We start from the raw sequence: 19,925 nt of genomic DNA on the forward strand, positions 1-19,925 counted from the left end.
TTGAGTGTTTTATCAAGGGCATTCTTACGTGAAACTGGCTTTTTTTTTTTTTTTCTTCCCTGCGAGCACATGGCAATGAAGAATAATACAATGAAGAGTTTGGTGCCACTGCTTTGATTGGTGCTAAGATGTCAGCAGTTTTACCCACATTGCTTTTGCACCGTCAAGCATAGATGTCAATACAGTGGAAGTGGCACTTACCATCTTAATATTGTTATGAAAATAATTTTGACCCTGTGGATTCTTTGAAAGAAATTGGGAACCCCCAAAGGATTGCAGACCATACTTTGAGAATCACTGATTTAAGAAATGCCATCATTCTGTCATTCAGAAAAAGCCTTATCAGGCACTTCTGAGTACAAGGGATGTGTCAGTGAACAAGGAGCTCTGTCTTCATGGAGGTTATTGTCTAGGAGGGTGGGGATAGACAATAGGACAATAGATATAATAAATAGGTAAATTGGGAGATACATCAGGAGATGATAAGTGCTACGGATATACAGGAGTACAGCAAGGTAAGTGCGATTGGGTGTGCTCGAGGTGACAAGTAGCAGGTGGAAATTTTAGACTGATCAGGATAGACCTAATTGCAAAGGTGGTATGGAAGGAAAGTCTTTTTTTTAATATTATTTTTTGATTTTAATTCCAATTTAGTTAACATACAGTGTTATATTAGTTTCAGGTGTACAATATAGTGATTCAACACTTACATATAACCACCTGGTACTCATCATGACAAGTGCCCTCCTTAATCCCCATCGGCTATTTCCCCCACCCCCCACACACCTCCCTTCTGGTAACCACCAGTTTGTTCTCTATAGTTAAGAGTCTGTTTCTTGGTTTGTCTCTCTCTCTCTTTTTCCCTTTGCTCTTTTGTTTCTTAAGTTCCACATGTGAGTGAAATCATATGGTATTTGTCTTTCTCTAACTTATTTTGTTTAGCATTATACCCTCTAGCTCCATCCTTGTTGCAAATGGAAAGATTTCATTCTTTTTCATGTCTGAAAAATATTCCATTGTGTGTGTGTGTGTGTGTGTGTGTGAGTGTATGTGTGTGTGTGTGTGTGTGTGTGTGTGTATGTACACACCACATCTTCTTTATCCATTCATCTATCAGTGGACTAGATACTTGGGATGCTTCCTACTTTGGCTATTATAGATAATGCTGCTATAAACATAGGGGTGCATGTATCCCTTTGAATTAGTGTTTTATATTCTTTGGGTAAATACCCAGTAGTGTGATTACTGGATTGTAGGGTTCTATTTTAAACTTTTTGAGGACCCTCCATACTATTTTCCACAGTGGCTGCACAAGTTTGCATTCCCACCAACAATGCAAGAGGTTCCCCTTTCTCCACATCCTTACCAACACTTGTTTCTTGCTTTTGATTTTAGCCATTCTGACAGGTGTTAAGTGATGTCTCATTATAGTTTGGGTTTGCACTTCCCTGATGATGAGTGATGTTGTACATCTTTTCATGTGTCTGTTTGCCATCTGTATATTTTCTTTGGAGAAATGTCTGTCCGTGTCTTATGCCATTTTTAATTGGATGATTTGGTTTTTTGGGTGTTGAGCTTTATAAGTTCTTTATATATTTTGGATACTAACCCTTTATTGGATGTATCATTTGCAAGTATCTTCTCCCATTCTGCAGGTTGCCTTTTAGTTTTGTTGATGGCTTCCTTCACTGTGCAGAAGCTTTTTATTTTGATGTAGTCACATAATTTTTTTACTTTTATTTCCCTTGCCTCAGGAGATATAGCTAGAAAAACGTTGCTATGGTCAATGGCAGAGACATTACTGCTTGTGTTCTCTTCTAGGATTTTTATGGTTTTAGACCTCACATTTAGGTCTTTAATCTATTTTGAGTTTTTGTATATGCTGTGAGAAAGAGGTCCAGTTTCATTCCTTTGCATGTATCTGACCAGTTTTCCCAACACCATTTGTTGAAGAAACTATCTTTTCACCATTGGATATTCTTTCATGCTATGTTGAAGATTAACCAACCATGTAATTGTAGGTTTATTTCTGGGTTTTCTATTCTGTTCTATTGATGGATGTACCTTTTTTTGTGCCAGGACCGTACTGTTTTGATTACCACAGCTTTGTAATGTAACTTTAAATCTGGAATTGTGATACCACCAGCTTTGCTTTTCTTTTTCAAAATTGCTTTGGCTATTTGGGGTCTTTGGTGGTTTCATGCAAATTTTAGGATTGTTTGTTTTAGTTCTGTGAAAAAAGCTGTTGGTATTTGATAGGGATTGCATTAAATCTATAGATTGTTTTGGGTAGCATAGACATTTTAACAATATTTGTCTTCCAATCCACGAGCATGGAATGTCTTTCTATTTCTTTGTGTTGTCTTGAATTTCTTTCATTGGTGCTTTATAGTTTTCAGACTATAGGTCTTTCACCTCTTTTGTTAGGTTTATTCCTAGGTATCTTATTATTTTGGTGTAATTGTAAATGGGATTGTTTTTTTAGTTTCTCTTTCTGCTGCTTAATAATTAGTGTATAGAAATGCAACAGATTGCTGTATGTTGATTTTGTATTGAGGATAGACTCTCCAGGACAAGGAAAGAAAATGGAGATTAATTAAGAGACTCGTGCTTTAAGCTGATGAAAGATAACCGTGTTGGGCCAGGTGTGGAACAGGCAAGAAGAGGGAATCAGTAGAACTTGGCTTTGATACAGAGTGTAAGAGAGAAGTCAAAGGTAACTTCAGAATTTTTGGTCTGAGTGTAGTATATCTTGTACACAAAAATTAACTCAAAATTTACCATAGGTCCATGTATAAAATTATAAAACTTTTAGAAAAAAACACAGAAGAAAACCTTCATGACCCTTGGGTAGGTAAAGAGTTCTTAAACATGACACCAAAGGCATGATTCATAAAATAAAAGTTCTATACATTGGACTTCATCAGAATTAAAAATTTTGCTCTGTGAAAGACACCATTCAGAAAATGAAAATAGAGATGTCATGATCCCAGGGTCCTGAGATTGAGCCCCCACTTCGGGCTCCCTGCTCAGTGGAGAGTCTGCTTCTCCCTCTGCCTGCCACACCCCCTGCTTGTGCGCACTCTCTTTCTGTCAAATAAATAAATAAAATCTTTAAAAAATGAAAATAAAGTGACAGTATGGGGAAAATCGTTTATAAATTACATATCCCAAAAGGATATTTCTGTATGTGTACACACACACACACACACACACACACACGCACACGCACACACACACACATACTCTTTAAACTCAACAGGAAGAAAACAAATTTGAAAGTGAGAAAAAGATTTGAACAGATACTCCCACAAAAAGTGGCAAATAAGCACATGGAAAGATGCTTAACATCATTAGCCACTAGGGAAATGTGAATTAAAGTCACTATGAGGTGCTGCAGTGTATGTATTAGAATGCCTAAAATAAAAAATACGGGCAATGGTAAGTGCTGATAAGGATGTGAACAACTGGGTCTCATACATTGTTGGCAAGAATGGAAGATGGCATGGCTACTCTGGAAAACAGTTAGGCAGTTTCTTTCTTTCTTTCTTGTTGTTTTTTGTTTTTATTTAAATTCAATTAATAAACATATAATGTATTATTAGTTTCAGAGGTAGAGGTCAGTGCTTCGTCAGTTGCAGAGAACACCCAGTACTCATTACATCACATGCCCTCCTCAGTGTCTATCACCTGGTTACCCCATCCCCCCACCCACCTCCCCTCCAGCAACCCTCAGTTTGTTTCCTGTGCTTAAAAGGCTCTTATGGTTTGTCTCCCTCTCTGATTGCTTCTTGTTTTATTTTTTCCTCTCTTCCCCTATGATCTTGTGTTTTGTTTCTTAAATTCCACATATTAGCGAGATCATATGATAATTGTCTTTCTCTGATTGACTAATTTCGCTTAGCATAACACCCTCTAGTTGCATCGTTGCAAATGGCAAGATTTCATTTTTTTGATGGCTGAGTAGTATTCCATTATATATATATACACCACATCTTTATCCATTCATCTGTTGATGGACATCTGGGCTCTTTCCATAATTTGGCTACTGTGGACATTGCTGCTATAAACATTGGAGTGCAGGTAACTGGTAGTTTCTTATAAAGTTAATTATCCACTTACCATATAACCTAGTAATCCCACACCTAGATATTTATCCTAGAGAAATTAAACTTTATATTCAGTGAAAACCAGTTTATGAATATCCATAACAATTTTGTTTGTAACAGGCAAAAATTGGAAATAATCCAAACATCCTTCAGCAAGTGAATGGATAAACAAACTGTAGTATTTCTATATAAGTGAGTACTGCTCAGAAAAAAAGAAAAGAAAAGAGGACTACACGCAACAACTTGAATGGATGATGTCAAGGGTATTAGCTTGTGCTAAGTGAAAAAAGTGCATCTCAAAAGATTACATACCATACGATTCCAGTTATATAACATTCTTTTTTTTTTTAGATTTATTTATTTATTTGACAGAGCGAGAGAGCACAAGCAGGAGGAGTGGCAGAGGGAGAGGGAGAAGCAGACTCTCCAAGGAGCAGGGAGCCTGATGGGGGGCTTGATCCCAGGACCCTGGGATCATGACCCAAGCTGAAGGCAGTCACTTAACCAAATGAACCACCTAGGCACCCTAACATTCTTGATATGATAAAATTATAGCGATGGGGAACAAATGTGTGGTTGCTAGGGATTAGGGCTGAAGTAAGGAGGATGTGACTATTAATGGGTAGCACCAGGGAATTTCTTTGGGGTAATGGAACAGCTCTTTATACATTGTATCTACTGCTGGCTACAAAAATCTAAACATGTGATAACATTTCACAGAACTGTGTACCAAAGACAAAAAAGAGCACATGTGGCGGTGCCTGGCTGGCTCAGTCAGTTAAGTGTCCGACTCCTGGTTTTGGCTCAGGTTATGATCTTGGGGTCATGGGATTGAGTCCCATGCCAGGCTCTGCGCTCAGAGGGGAGTCTGCTTGAGATTCTCTCTCCCCCTCTGCCCCTCCCACACTCCCCCCCCAAATAAATACATAAATCGTTTTTTAAAAAGTGCATGTAAAAACTAGTGAAATCCAAGTAAGGTCTGTATTTAGGTAATAATATTGCACCAATCCTAATTCCCTGGTTGTTATAATTGTACTATGGTTATGTAAGATGTTCTTTTGTGGGGAAGCTGGGAAAGGGTTCTCAGGAACTCTATACTATTTTTGTAAATTCTCTGTGAGCCTAAAATTACTTCAAAATGAAAAGAAAAAAGATAGCATTTCCATTAACTGGGATGAAAGAGGCTGCATATAGAGCAGATTTTAGAGGAGATGAGTTCAGTTTTGGATATCCTAAATTGGAGATGTCTATTTTATATGCTTATGTGTACAAGTCTGGAATTTGGGAGAGGAATCTGAATGAGATATACATTTGGGAAATGATATTTAAGGCCAGGAGATTGGATAAGCTCATGTAGGGCAAGAATATAAATCAAGAAGAAAAGCAGAGTCAGGACAGAACCTTAGGATACTCCACTATCAGATGACTTCAGAAAATAGAGCTCGGAGAAGGTCATAGTTTCAAGTGTAGTATTTCCCTTTTATTGAAAACTCTTTGGTGGGCGTGCTTGTGTGCGTGTGTGTGTACGTACGTGTGTGTCAGTGTGTGTGTTTCTTTGTGGCTTGACAGAGTTCTGTTCCAACCAGTAGATAGTTTTGCTGATAGATTTGAACCTCTTTCAGTTATTATGGCCTTCTTTCTCTGTTCCTCTGTAATTTGTCAACTGCATTAAAATTTCAGAGTATATCAATAGGAATGCCCCTCCCTTTCTGTCACATATTGAACTCTGGTCAATGATTTTACAACCTGTTCCCCTAATGCTTGCTACCTCAGGGATCGTATATGGTAATCTCAATGCTTTGGGAGAAACTAGCATTAGTTCCATCAAAAGAGGATGGAGCGGCTGCCTTCAGCTTGGGTCATGATCCTGGGGTCGGGGGATCGAGCCCCACATCAGGCTCCTGGCTCGGTGGGGGGCCTGCTTCTCCCTCTCCCTCTGCCTTTCCCCCTGCTCATGCTCTCTCTCTCTCTCTGTATCTCTGTGTCTCAAATGAATAAATAAAATCTTAAAAAAAAAAAGAGGGTGGAGCATCGTTGTAAGACTACTTTCCTTAATGAGGAAATAAAGACAAAATCTGATTCACATGTAGGAGAAATTTTCTCATTATCTTCTTATTTTGTTTTCCTGAAATCATGGCTCATTTATGGTCAGTCTCTGCTCTTGCCATTTTTGTCTTCAACCAAATGTTTTATTTCCTTTGCCACTATCTTCCCATTATCATTGCTATTAAAAAATTAATTCACTTAGTTAACTGACTTTAGCTTCATGTTTAGGCAGATCACTGTAATTATAAGTTTAGGAATGCAGCCTTGCTTAGAAGAAAATTATAATCCCTAATGCATATGTTAGGAAACAAGGAAGGGTGAAAATCAGTGACCTAAATATCCATCTCAGGAAGTTGGAAGACAGCAGGCTATATCCAAAAAAGGAAAAAGGAAAAAGGAAGATATAATAAAGTTAAAGGCAGAAATTAATGGAATAGAACAAACATATAGTAGAAAGGATCAACATAAATAAAAGTTGGTTCTGTGCCAGAAAGACTGACCAAAAAGAAAGAGAGGCTACAAATTACCAATATCAGGAATTAAAAATGGGACACCACTTTAGATCCTATAGACATTAAAAATATATGAGAGTACTATAAGAATTCATTCCATTGAATTAAAAAATAAGTGAAATAATTTAATTCCTAGTAAACACAATTTACCAAACTGACATCTATTTCTAACATAAGTAGAAATAGAAAATGTGAACAATCCTTTTGCAAATTGCCTATTTATACTCTGCCCATATTTCTATTGAGATTTTTGTTTTTTTAAAAAATCGGTTGATGGGACTTCTTTAAATACAAATACATTAACCCTTTGTCATATATATTGCAAGTATTTCCCCCAGTGTTTTTACTTTCACATTTTATTTATAAAATATGGAAATTTATGTTATAAGTTAAATTTGCTGAATTTTTTCATTGTAATTTCTTTTGCTTTTATGCTCAGTCTATCCCTATATGGTTTCTTCTAGTTTATGATGTTGATGTGTGTGTATTTTTAAATTAATTCTTTAAAACTTGTGGAACTTAGTTTGATGTGTGACATGAAGCAAGGGATCTTTTTTTTTCTCCTAAACTAGTCAATTTTCTCAGCATCATTTAAAATTTAATCATTGATTTTTTCCCCCACTGGTTTGTGATGCTTCCTCGACCAAATATTAAAAAGTTGTGTATGCTAGGATCTGTTTCTTTTTAAATTTCTCTATTAATTCTTCTATGGCATTACTCTTTGAAATTTTTGTCTTTCCCTTCACACCTTCTTTCAGAAGAAATTTTGAATAATTTTATCATGTTAAATATTCCATGCAATTTATGTAGGTATTTTGTTAAAGCTAAATGCTTTAGGGGTGAAAACTTGATATTTTAATAGATACAATATATCAAAGTTGTTAAAGTACATATTTTGAAATCTGACATACATTATTTGTAAAATGGGGATAGCAATACTTGATAGATTGGCTGGAAAGATGAAATAAAATGAAAATAGGATATAAAATACCTTGAGCAATTCTTGGCATATAATAGAGGCTTATTAATTAAAATAACTAAAAATTACCTCTTACTAAATGATGCCTTTTATTACCATTAGTAGTATTTGGTGTTTCCATTGTTATATGTAGAATGTAGAATGTCTCTCCTTTTATGTAAATCTTCTATACCTTTCACCAAAATTCCATTTTTTCATATTAATCACACTTTTTTTGGTTAGTTTTATTCTTAGCTATTTTATGGTTTATATTGTTGTTTTACACAACTTGGTTTTCTCCAGTTACACCTTTTTGGTATTGATGCTGTGTAGGCAACACTTTGAAAGTGTATATTCGTCTTATTTAAATTTATCTGATTTTTTTGCCAAAATTAAAAAAAAGAGCTTTTCAGTTGATTCGCATATGGGCTACAAATAATGATGGTTTTGTGTCTTAATTTTCAGTAAAGTGCTACTACTACTTTCAATTTCCTTCCTTTTTATTTGGGTTCAACAGAAGAATGATAGTAGTAGATTTGCTTGTTCTGATCTTTATTTCAAATGAGAATGCCTCTAGTTTCTCACTGTAAGTTATTTTGTTGATGTTAGTTTAGAATAGGTACTTTTTTTTTTAAGATTTTATTTATTTATTTGACAGAGAGAGACACAACGAGAGAGGGAACACAAGCAGGGGGGAGTGGGAGAGGGAGAAGCAGGCTCTCCGCTGAGCAGGGAGCCCAACATGGGCTCGATCCCAGGACTCTGGGATCATGACCTGAGCCGAAGGCAGCTGCCCAGGAGCGCCTAGAATAGGTACTTCTTCTGTTGAGAAAGCACCCTGTTCCTAGTGCACCAAGTATGACTCTCAGGCCAGGAACTCAGATGTTCAAGAAAAGTAACAGAGGTAAATTTGTATTTGGGGCTTCATTCTGCCAGATGGCGAGACCTTCATCTCTGTTAACTCACGTTACTCCTCTCCTTTCCCAAGGGCTTTAGGTGGTACCAGGGTGCACGGGGTGGCGGGAGGGCATCTTATCCACACTGCACCTCCTTCACTGGTCTCTTCTCCGTTTCTCTCTCCCCCTATAGTGAGCTTTGAGGCCAGGGCACTAGGGGCGAGGCCACGAGGGGCAGGAAAGGTTGGGGAATTCTTTCCATTTTCTCTCTCAGATTGCACCGTGATGTGCCAAAAAGCAAGGAGTGTTCAGAGAAGTTTTGCTTGCCTTGAGCTCCCTATCTTCCCTTGACCACTTGTCCTCCTATTGTAACTTCCACAATTTAGTAGCTGTGAAGTGAAGTCAAAAGTGAGGCATGGAGGGCCGCCTGGGTGGCTCAGTTGGTTAAGCAACTGCCTTCTCCTCAGGCCTCAGGTCATGATCCCAGGGTCCTGGGACGGAGCCCCGCAACCGGCTCCCTGCTTAGCAGGGAGCCTGCTTTTCCCTCTCCCACTCCCCCTGCTTGTGCGCGTGCGCGCTGTCTCTCTCTCTCTGACAAATAAATAAATAAAATCTTTAAAAAAATGAGGCATGGAATGTGGAGTTGTGGGAATGAGAAGGGGAGTGAGGATTCCGTCAGCAGTGGGAACACAAGAACAAAGGGAGAGGGGAGGATGGAATGAAGGAAAGTTCCAGTAGCAAGTAGAAAGAATAGGTCTGGGTCAGTGTAGGTTGGATGCTCTTACATATAAGCAAATTTGCCGACTCTTTCTAGTGAAGGACTTCCTGTATTTCACTTAGAAATGATGCAAGAGAAAGTAGGCATAACCCAAAGAACTTCCCTTTTACAATATTTTGAAATACAAATACACACGTTTTAGATTTTGTATTTAAGTATATACAAAGCTTTCACAAAGGGCAGAAAATTGAGGCAGTAAAAAATGAAAATGCAAAGAACAGGATTTTGACCTATAGCTCTGATTTTGATATAGCATAGCTTGGGAGATCAGAGTTTTTTTTTTTTTTTTTTTTTTTTTGCCACAGTGTATTTAAACAAGAGAATGTTTTGATTTCCTTGGGAAGAGAAGTCTACTCTACATTCTTTCCAGTCTTTGAAGAATGCAGCAGGCAGGACAGCTAGCTCTTGGGTAACTGATCAGTTGGGCAGGCTTCTTTATCCAGATCACAGGTTGCCATTATTCCTTAAGCTGCCGTTTTGTGCTGTTATTTTTTTACTCGGTATCTGATTCATTCTGAGTCATGGGGAGCACACTCTTATTGCAATGAGGTGCACTGTGGAGAGGGCTGGCCGGCTTGTTCTGCACCATTAAATGCCTGCTTGAGTCTTTCTATCAGAAATGGCTGGGAAAGTTCCATCACAGGGAGAAGAAGATGGAAGTGCCAGGGTTCTGCTGGGGAAGACTTGAATTAAGAGAAATGGGCAGAACAAAGAGAGTTTTCTGGGTTTTTCCTAGGAAAAAAAATAATGGACTAATGTGCTTGATGGGCATCTGTCTCTCTTGTGTGTCATGATTCTCAAGCAACCAAGGTACGTATCGATAATAGCATTCTCTCCTGGTGAAAGATTCCATTTGAGTATGTCTGGTTCCAGTTGGAGGCTGAGGTGGGGAGATCACCTCAGTGGCAAAACAACATTACCCTGTGTCAAGTCTCCTTGGTCATTAGTCTTCCCCAGATACACTTACTTGTAATCTCTCAGTAGAGAATTGAAAGAGATCATCCCAGCCACACTGAAGAGACATGGTTTTCCGGGACGTGAGAGGCTTCCGTTCATTAAGAATCTGCTGAAGCTGAGCCCTAGCTTGGAAAATTTAATCTGAACAGAAGTGGCCCTATACTCAATGACAGTTTCTGCCAAGGAGATAAGACAAAGCATTATCCCTTGAGGATATTAAAAGCTACAGTAGAATGCAAGGGTGGTATATTTCTCTCCTTTCCTTGTTTCTGTTCTTGATACAATTATTTTTATGTTACATTTAAAAGAATGAGTGGAGACAATGAATCAAAAACTCACTCTTTGACCTCTCTTTTACCTCAAAACATGAAAATCCAATTGATCTGCCATAGCAGTAATACTTCCATTCCTGAGGGACAAGAACCATAACACCAGTAAAATGATAGAAAAATGCAATTTGTTGCATTAGTGGCAAGCAATTGGAACAAAATGTATTAGTAGTTTAGAAACCATTCTGTGTGTGATTATCTGTATGCTTTGTATTAAGAAGAAATACTGATAATGGAAGGACATGGGGGATAACCATCTTTTCATTAGCACGAAAACTTTTACTTGAGAGTCCTATAGTTATAAGTTATAAAAAAGCAGATCTGCCTCTGAGACAGCGTAGCTTGCAGTAAAATTCATTTTCAGCACTTCTTCTGAATTCAGCTCACATAGCCGTTTTGTAGGCTAAGGAGGTTCAAGCTGTTCTAAAACAGTCATCAGGATCTATTACACTTTGTTCCCTGTAGCTTTTGTTCCCAGTTGCATGTGATACTGTAGTTGTGAAAGAAAATTTAAAATACATGCTGACTTTACATATGGAAGGATTATAGTTTTGCTTGGTTCAAAGCATTCTCACATATACCATCTAGAATCTAGTCTGAACCCAGGGCACAGATAACATTTTGAAAGAGGATACCAAATTAATATTCCTTTTATGTTACAAGAAATATCTTAGGAGAAAAAAATATTTCTCAAGTGTGTGGCTTGGTTTACATGTGGGAAACAGAAAATTCAAGCCAAAAATTTAAGCCCCAGAGGTTTACTGCAAATACCTATGTCACTGAAGCAAAAGCATTTTGCCTTTTGAAAAATTAAAAAAAATTTTTTTTAAAGTTATCCCTCATTGGAGATTATATTGATTCCATTTCTAATTAATGCTGTAGGTATCGTATAATTGTATGTTTGAATAAAATTATTCTCTTTTTGAATGTTGCAGATTATAGAGAAAGACCTATTTTTGAAAGGGTTAGAAAACAATGAAGAGAAGACACTAAATTTCATGCTACTTTATCCCTTCAAACTTGAGGGAAAACTCAATATTTTCTCCCAAGAATGAACTCCTGCTCCTATGCTCATTATCGCTTCATGTTTTCTAGTCATTCAGTCTTCTTTGAGACCCCTTTCTTTCCTTCTATTTGCAGTTGCCAAGTCCCACCACCTGTTCTCTTGTAAAGCTGCTTTCCATAGCATCTCAGAATTTTATGTCTTTGAAGGATGTTCCTGGAGTCCAGTTTTTTCAGCACTTGTAAAGTAGCATAAACTTTTCTGCAAATGATACCCAGAAGCCCTCAAATTACTACTACTACTATGACAGTTGATTTGGTTAAAGCAAGGATGGAAGGGAGGGTCACGGTTCTCGATCTGTGTGGTCCGTTCTTGCTGGCTAGCTGTTGCCTTCAGAGATGCTTTATTGAATCCCGAGGGGTCGTTAGAATGGGAGAAACAAAGGTTCAGTGGTTAAGTGTCTTGTCCAAGACCATTAAGCCAGTAATTGCAGAGCTGGGGCTAGAAGTCAAGTTAAAGTTTAGTGCCCTTTGGTTCCATTACCCCTATCATCACTGTTACCATCTGATACCTGCCTTAGTTTTTTTGTTTTTAAAAGATTATTTATTTATTTATTTATTTATTTATTTATTTATTTATTTATTTATTTATTTAAGAGACCGAGAGAGAGCGTGCACAAGTGGTGGGGTTGGGCAGAGGGAGAGGTACAAGCAGGCTCCGCACCACAGGGCTCAATCCCAGGACCCCAGGATCATGATCTGAGCCGAAGGCAGACGCCTAACCTAACCGACTGAGCCACCCAGGTGCCCCTGATACCTGCCTTATGCAGTATGCTCTTGGTGGTCTTGAATCTCTCCTGTTGTACTTCCCCATTTCCATGAGCTATTTTGTGTTCTTTATATCTTTCCTTTGTGCTGCAGCCTCCTGTGGCTCTCATTGCCTATAAAATCAAGCCTCAGTCTTTATGGGTTCACTTCAGGTTCTTTATAATCTGAGTTTTTCCTTACACTGTTCCTCTATTCAAAGCCACTCTGCCACCCTGGTTGGCTTCTTTTCTGATCCTCGAACACCTCCTAGTCTTTCCTTATCCTCTTTCCTCTGCCTGGAATGCTGCCTTTCATCTATGCTGTCCTTCAGGGCAAGATCCTTGAAACCTGTTCTGACTATACCAGTTCAGTTTCCCCTTTTGTCTTTTCAAGGACTGTATTCTGTAACATTTTATTTGCCCTTTAGATTTCACGTGGGTAAGAATATGTATCGTTTCATGCGTAAAAATCTAAGTTCTCCTAGGACATAGACCATGGCTTATTTTGTAATATGGCTTATTTGCCATAATACTGGCACCATACTGTGTGACAACCAGTTATGGTTTGTGAGTGAATTGAACTGGACTGGGGTAATGAAAAGCTGTCCCTGCTCTTGATCCAGAAGATTCCACTGCAGCATTTTACATGAAGCTGATGATGGTTACTCCAGTCGACTCTGAACCATTTCCTTTCCCACCATAAAAAACTGGATCTAAGATTTTCTACTTGGTCACATTCTGTAACTATGCCATTAGCCTAATCATTAAACAATTCTAATTGAATATAAACAGATGTCAATGATAATAATTATATAAATGTTTTATTGTAAATACCTATCTCTATAAGTTTTCAATATATGTCTTTAAACTTGCATAGTATAATGAATATAATTCCTTCTCAAATTAATAAGAATCGCACCAAAAGCCATATTTGCTCCTGGACCAGATGCTGTCTATAATACGTCTCTCATATCCAGATTACAAACTGAGGCAGGACTCCATGCCTTATCTATCCATATATCTACAATTGGAATTCAGATGGCAAGCTTATTTGAAATGAAAAATGGAGTCAGAATTCTCTTTGGTTATTGGTTTGACAATGAGGGATCATTTTGCTAGTTGGGTTATACAGTGTGTTTTCTTCAATATACTTTTGTTAATACCTTTTTAAAAAGACGTGCAAGCTACAGATTTAACTCAACTTATTAAAAGCATGTTAATAATACTGAATATCTTAGTTTTCCCAACCTGTTGTGAGTATATTAGGCTAAAGAAGATGCCTCTAGATGAAAGAGTAAGAGGTATAATTAATAGTTATTTGATCAATCTTGGCAAAGCCTTTTTGATATATTCCCAGAAATTGAGAAATTGATATCTCTAACGATGGGTAACAAGTCTCTTCACAATTCAGAATGATTTCCATTCCTTTGCTTTCAACAAAATTGAGGAAGATCTAATTGAGTTGTCAGCTGATGGATCACAAAAATAGTATTTGAAGATATGCCATTGTGTGGTTTTGGCATGTAAAGTAGGAGAAGTTCAAAGAGTTGAATGACATTTTATAGCAAATTTTGCTCTAATGCTATCTGTTTATATGTATGAATAAAGATTCTCAGAGCTCCCAAAAAACATATTAGAATGGGTACTGAACCCAGTCTCATTATAGCCATTAATAATTATCCACCAAAAATGAAATGAAATGAAAAATCCTCATTCATTCCATTAACAAAAGAATTTCCAATTTAAAAAAAATGTTTAAAATTTACAATGTGTTTATATTGCTTTTCATAAAGTACCTATTAATAATAATTGTAATCACTTAATCCAGAAGGAAAATTTTACCTTGAAGGATGAAATGACATCGGTAAAGAATTTTCAAGTTTAAAAATATTTTACATGAAGATATTCTGTGGGGAAGGGGGAATGGAAAAAGACTTCATGGAGAAAAAAAGAATGATATAAAGTTTCTAAGTGTTGAAGATCAGCTTGTTCATATATATGTTTATTTTTCAGTGAATGGTGTTGGGTAGCAATAGCTTCGGTATTTTCTTGGATACAGTATTCCATTATTTGAAGATGTTAATATTTATAATATATCAGAAATCAAATCATTTGTAACTATTTAAATTTAAAATAATTTAGATGTGAATTAACCGTGTATGAGTGGGTACATAGTTTCCCAAATTATTTTACAGGGATACATAAGCAGAATCTTGGGAACTCCTTTGGCCAAGAAGTACAGCCTGGTAGCCTTATCTGGTGCCTGCCACTCATTTGCTCTCTGCTTCTAACATATATGGATCCTTATTCAGTTCTCTGAATGCTCCTAATTGCTTCCTGCCTAGGGCCTTTCCCCCTATCCCTATCTACTCAATGGCACCAATCTGCCCCCAGGACTAGCTCAACCACCCTTTCCGGATGATGTCCACTTGTTCCTTCTGAAACAAGCTTCGGTGATAGGTCTTAGGGAAGTGTTCTCTAAGATTACCAAATTAGGTTCCTTAGACTCTTCCCTAACCCCATAACATCTGGATCTTTTTCTCTATACCTCTTGTCACAATTATGATTTTAAAATCGATGTGAATCCCATAAGGGCAGGGACTCACTGTCTTACCCACTGCTATATCTCCAAGAGAATCCAGCACAGAAGTGGTGTTAAAGAAAAAATTATTCATAACCCTTGTTAAAGATCATCAGGCAGACTTGATTCAGTACTGCTGTGGTAGGTGTAGAGAGCATTTCTACAGAATTTTGCAGTGAGGGAGAGAGAGATTGGATTCAACTTTGAATACCCCATAGGCAAGTGGGAATTTATAGCCGAGGAGTAGTGTGGGAGTCAGTGCATGGAAAATTACTTAGAGGAAACATCAGGGATCGGGGGCATTTTGGCTAAACCAATCTAACAGTATTCTTACTGAGGATGGGCCAGGGGGATGGGACATGATCAGGTGTCGAGGGTGGGAGGTTCTGGTTAAACTGACTAAGCAGGGTGCTTGCTAAGACTGGATTTTACAAGAAAGTGCACAGATGGATCTAGAAGAAAGTTCAGGAGGCTGACTCACATTTGGTCAAGCAAAGAATCTTTGTCAGTAGGTTCGTAGAAGTGACTCAGTATTTGTTGAACAGATGAATAAACAACATACCTTATCCTTGATGGCTGTCTGTGGCCACAGATACTTTTGTAGAGTATTATTATTAATTTGAAAAGGAAGGATTTCTTTGTTCATGAAAGATCTCAAGAAAACCTTACAAATAGTTCCATGCATGGATCAAATAAGATTACATACAAGAAAAGACTTTGGAGGAGTTAAAGTCAATATCCAGTGTTGAATATTTCATGTAAACTCCCTGCATCAGGTGAGTTCTCTGGGAAATAGTCACCAAGATGCACTGAGACATGCAGGAGATTTGTTGAAGAAGAGGCCTGTGAAAGATAAAGGGGAGTGAGAGTGGAAGGAGGTGGGGAGAGCTGCGGCCTGTGAACAAGTCTGCCGCCTGTGAAGAAGGGGGAAGGAAGGAGGTTTCGGCAGGGAGTCTCAGACTGCAGTGCAGTTCTAAGAATGTGTCAGCTGGATCAATGTAGAGTTCTCCAGCCCAAGTCGGCAGTTACCGGAGTCTCTCAGCCACACGATGTCCTGCACTAGTACCCTTGCCATGCACAGTCAAGTCTTGGGACAGTCTAAGGGAAGCATGCCTTGTGCAGACACGATGATGGATCCAGAGGGCTGCAGCTGGGGCTGTTGGTCCATTCCACTCCTGCCGACAGATCTGAGTGGGGCGTTCTCATGGCCACCACACACAGAAATTGGGAGGAACACCATCTGCAGTATCATATTCTAATTTATCTATCAGGTCATTCTACACACGGCTGGGGGCAGGGCTGACATTCCCTGATTTCCAGTTTGTAATTCATGGGTGTATTTTCTTTGACTAGGGCTGAACTTAATCAGTTAATGCCACCAAGTTTTCTAGCCTACCAGCTATTTGCCATCACTTCGTTGCATGGTGCAGAGAGCCTGGATCTCACTTCTTTGGGGCCACCGGTCCATTTACTACCTGGAACTGACAGGCTGGTCCTTGGTTATTCCAGTGTTGGGTTAGGGAACAGTGAAAAACCAATGAGGAGTCAAGGCAGGCCTTTAACAAACAGTCTTTCATTGTTGTAAAGGCTCCCTGTGTTAAACACTTCATAATTTGATAACAATGGGAATTCAAAGGAACAGAAATACAGAAACGTTTAATTGTAAATGTGCCTGTAGTAGCTGATAACTGTTACCTGCAGTGAGTTCCTCTTTGGAGAAGTATGGAGACACAGGGCATAGTATCTCAGCACGCAGAAAAGCCTGAAGAAGACCAGCTCCTGTCTTCTTAGGGATTCATCTGTCCTCAGTAGTTATAACTGAACCGTCAGCTCCATTTGTCTCTAGAGCAATTTTGTTAATGGTTCTGCTACAGTCTGTCATCAGATCACCTTTGGAGTAACAGTTTCAAGTCTGGTCACCATGGCGATAGCACATGGGTCAGTTTGCACTCTTGCATGACCCAGACTTCACAGACCTTGATGTTAGGCTGTGCTCTGTAGTCACTTTTGGAGATACGTAATTACAAAGCAGTCATGTAGAGCACTAATACTAATCCTATGAGGGTCTAATATTAAAGTACTATTGAGGGCTAAAAACCTTTCAAATTTGTCCTCTCTCTTTCATCTGACATGCCCTCCATAGGGCAGCCTGGTTTTGAGTGGCTTCGTAATTGCATGGTCGTTTTGCTGGGTGTCCTTCCTTTCCTCCCTTCCTTCCTTCCTTCCTTCCTTCCTTCCTTCCTTCCTTCCTTCCCTTTCCTCTGTCACGATTTTTTTACATCAAACTATTTGAAAGCCTTTCTGAAGTAGAATATTGGTTAGGAAAAGCAAAACATACACATTTTTCCATATATGGTAACCACCTGTTTTCATTATCAAAGGAATAAAAGGGTCTCTGGTCAGGACAGGATCAGAGAAATGAGTGAAGGGGTTCAAAAGGAAACAAAAATTAATGATACCTACCTACCTACCTACCTACATACATACATATATAAATCCCTATCATACCTTGCATATACTATGTGCTTAAAAAAAACACCACCACAGGATCAGAAGCCTCTCCTGATTTCTCTTTTGTTTTATGGATTGCCATGGTGATAGGAGGGGGAGAGAATTAGGAGAAAACTAGAACTAAAAATAATATTTGAAGCTTATAAAAATCCATGTGAACCTTTATTTCACTTGGACATTGACTGATCCCTATTATGAGAAGGATACCATCTTTCTAAAAAAGTCTTCTAGCACCCACCCAGTCCTTCCAGGACTTCAGAGATTGTGGTTGATGGAGAATTAGGTTCTTGTGTCTGTAACACTTTTTGGTTTCACCCATACAATATTTGGCATGAAGAACAAAAACTGTCATAGCTGGGGTTATCTGAGGGTGTTTAATGGTGTCAGGCAGGAATTGGAGAACCTCAAATGGAAGGACCGTTTTCAGTTGCCTTTTCAGCATGCAGAAAGAACCTGTGCTCCAGAGAGAGAGAGAGAGGGAGAGAGAGAGAGAGAGAGAGGTAAGGGGAAGGACCAAGCTCTACTCATCATAGCCACAGTAATACTGCAGAGCTGACCAGAGGAAGCAAACCCTTTCATGCTACTTGGTGGTGATTTAATCCTCAATGATTATGCGTCAACAAGTGCACAGACCAAGAGTGAGGGCTGGCTGTGCCAGGGACAAGGGGCTTTGAGGAAAAAGGACATCCCAGCACAGTGGGGAAGGAGTGGAGAGAACGACAGGGACGATGGGACTGAGCATCCTGCATGCTGCTTCCTCGTCACTCTGGTGAACACAGCTTCCCGACCTGTACTCTGCAGAACACCGCTTCCGGCGGATGTCGAGATAGGACACACCAAAAGCAGGAGTCCGTGGTCAAATACGTTAGGGAAACGCTACCGACCGTAGTCTCTGAGCTGGAGATGTGTGATGTACATTAGTTATATGAAGTAAAGAAAGCATTCTAATTTTATTTAAACCCAGTGTTTCTTAAACCTTTTTGAATATAGAACCTTATTTTTGTTTGCTCATTTGGATATTTATTAGTAGCATCTTGAGGGAAGTGTGTCCTGGTGACTACAGTATGGAAATGCCATGTTAATGGTTATTAAAGTGTGGAGCCGTGAGAATTCGATATCGGACCCCAGTAAATGGCCTTTCAAGTTCTTGCGTATGTACCCAACCCTAGTTGTGCATCAAATGCCCATTCTGGATTTCACCCCAAATCTAAGAAATCTGAATCCAGGTGATAAGGCCTTAGAGTCTGTATTTTAAAAATGTTTCCTGGGTAATTCTTTTTTTTTAAATTTTTTATTGTTATGTTAATCACCATACATTACATCATTAGTCCTTGATGTAGTGTTCCATGATTCATTGTTTGTGCATAACACCCAGTGCTCCACGCAGAATGTGCCCTCGTTAATACCCATCACCAGGCTAACCCGTCCCCCCACCCTCCTCCCCTCTAGAACCCTCAGTTTGTTTTTCAGAGTCCATCGTCTCTCATGGTTCGTCTCCCCCTCTGACTTACTCCCCTTCATTCTTCCCCTCCTGCTATCTTCTTCTTTTTTTTTTCTTAACATTTGTTGCATTATTTGTTTCAGAGGTACAGATCTGTGATTCAACAGTCTTGCACAATTCACAGCGCTCACCATAGCACATACCCTCCCCAATGTCTATCACCCAGCCACCCCCTCCCTCCCACCCCCCACCACTCCAGCAACACTCAGTTTGTTTCCTGAGATTAAGAACTCCTCATATCAGTGAGGTCATATGATACATGTCTTTCTCTGATTGACTTATTTCACTCAGCATAACACCCTCCAGTTCCATCCACGTTGTTGCAAACGGCAAGATCTCATTCCTTTTGATGACCGCATAATATTCCATCGTGTATATATACCACTCCTTCTTTATCCATTCATCTGTCGATGGACATCTTGGCTCTTTCCACAGTTTGGCTATTGTGGACATTGCTGCTATAAACATTGGGGAGCACGTACCCCTTCGGATCCCTACATTTGTATCTTTGTGGTAAATACCCGGTAGTGCAGTTGCTGGATCGTAGGGTAGCTCTATTTTCAACTGTTTGAGGAACCTCCATAGTGTTTTCCAGAGTGGCTGCACCAGCTTGCATTCCCACCAACAGTGTAGGAGGGTTGCCCTTTCTCCGCATCCCCGCCAACATCTGTCGTTTCCTGACTTGTTAATTTTAGCCATTCTGACGGGTGTGAGGTGGTATCTCATTGAGGTTTTGATTTGGATTTCCCTGATGCCGAGCGATGTTGAGCACTTTTTCATGTGTCTGTTGGCCATTTGGATGTCTTCTTTGGAAAAATGTCTGTTCATGTCTTCTGCCCATTTCTTGATTGGATTATTTGTTGTTTGGGTGTTGAGTTTGAGAAGTTCTTTATAGATTTTGGATACTAGCCCTTTATCTGATATGTCAGTTGCAAATAT

The sequence above is a fragment of the Eumetopias jubatus genome, unplaced genomic scaffold, assembly GCF_037043125.1.
Source record: "Eumetopias jubatus isolate StellerSeaLion01/CBP00866 unplaced genomic scaffold, mEumJub1_p1.0 scaffold_5, whole genome shotgun sequence".
NCBI classification, from domain to species: domain Eukaryota; kingdom Metazoa; phylum Chordata; class Mammalia; order Carnivora; family Otariidae; genus Eumetopias; species Eumetopias jubatus.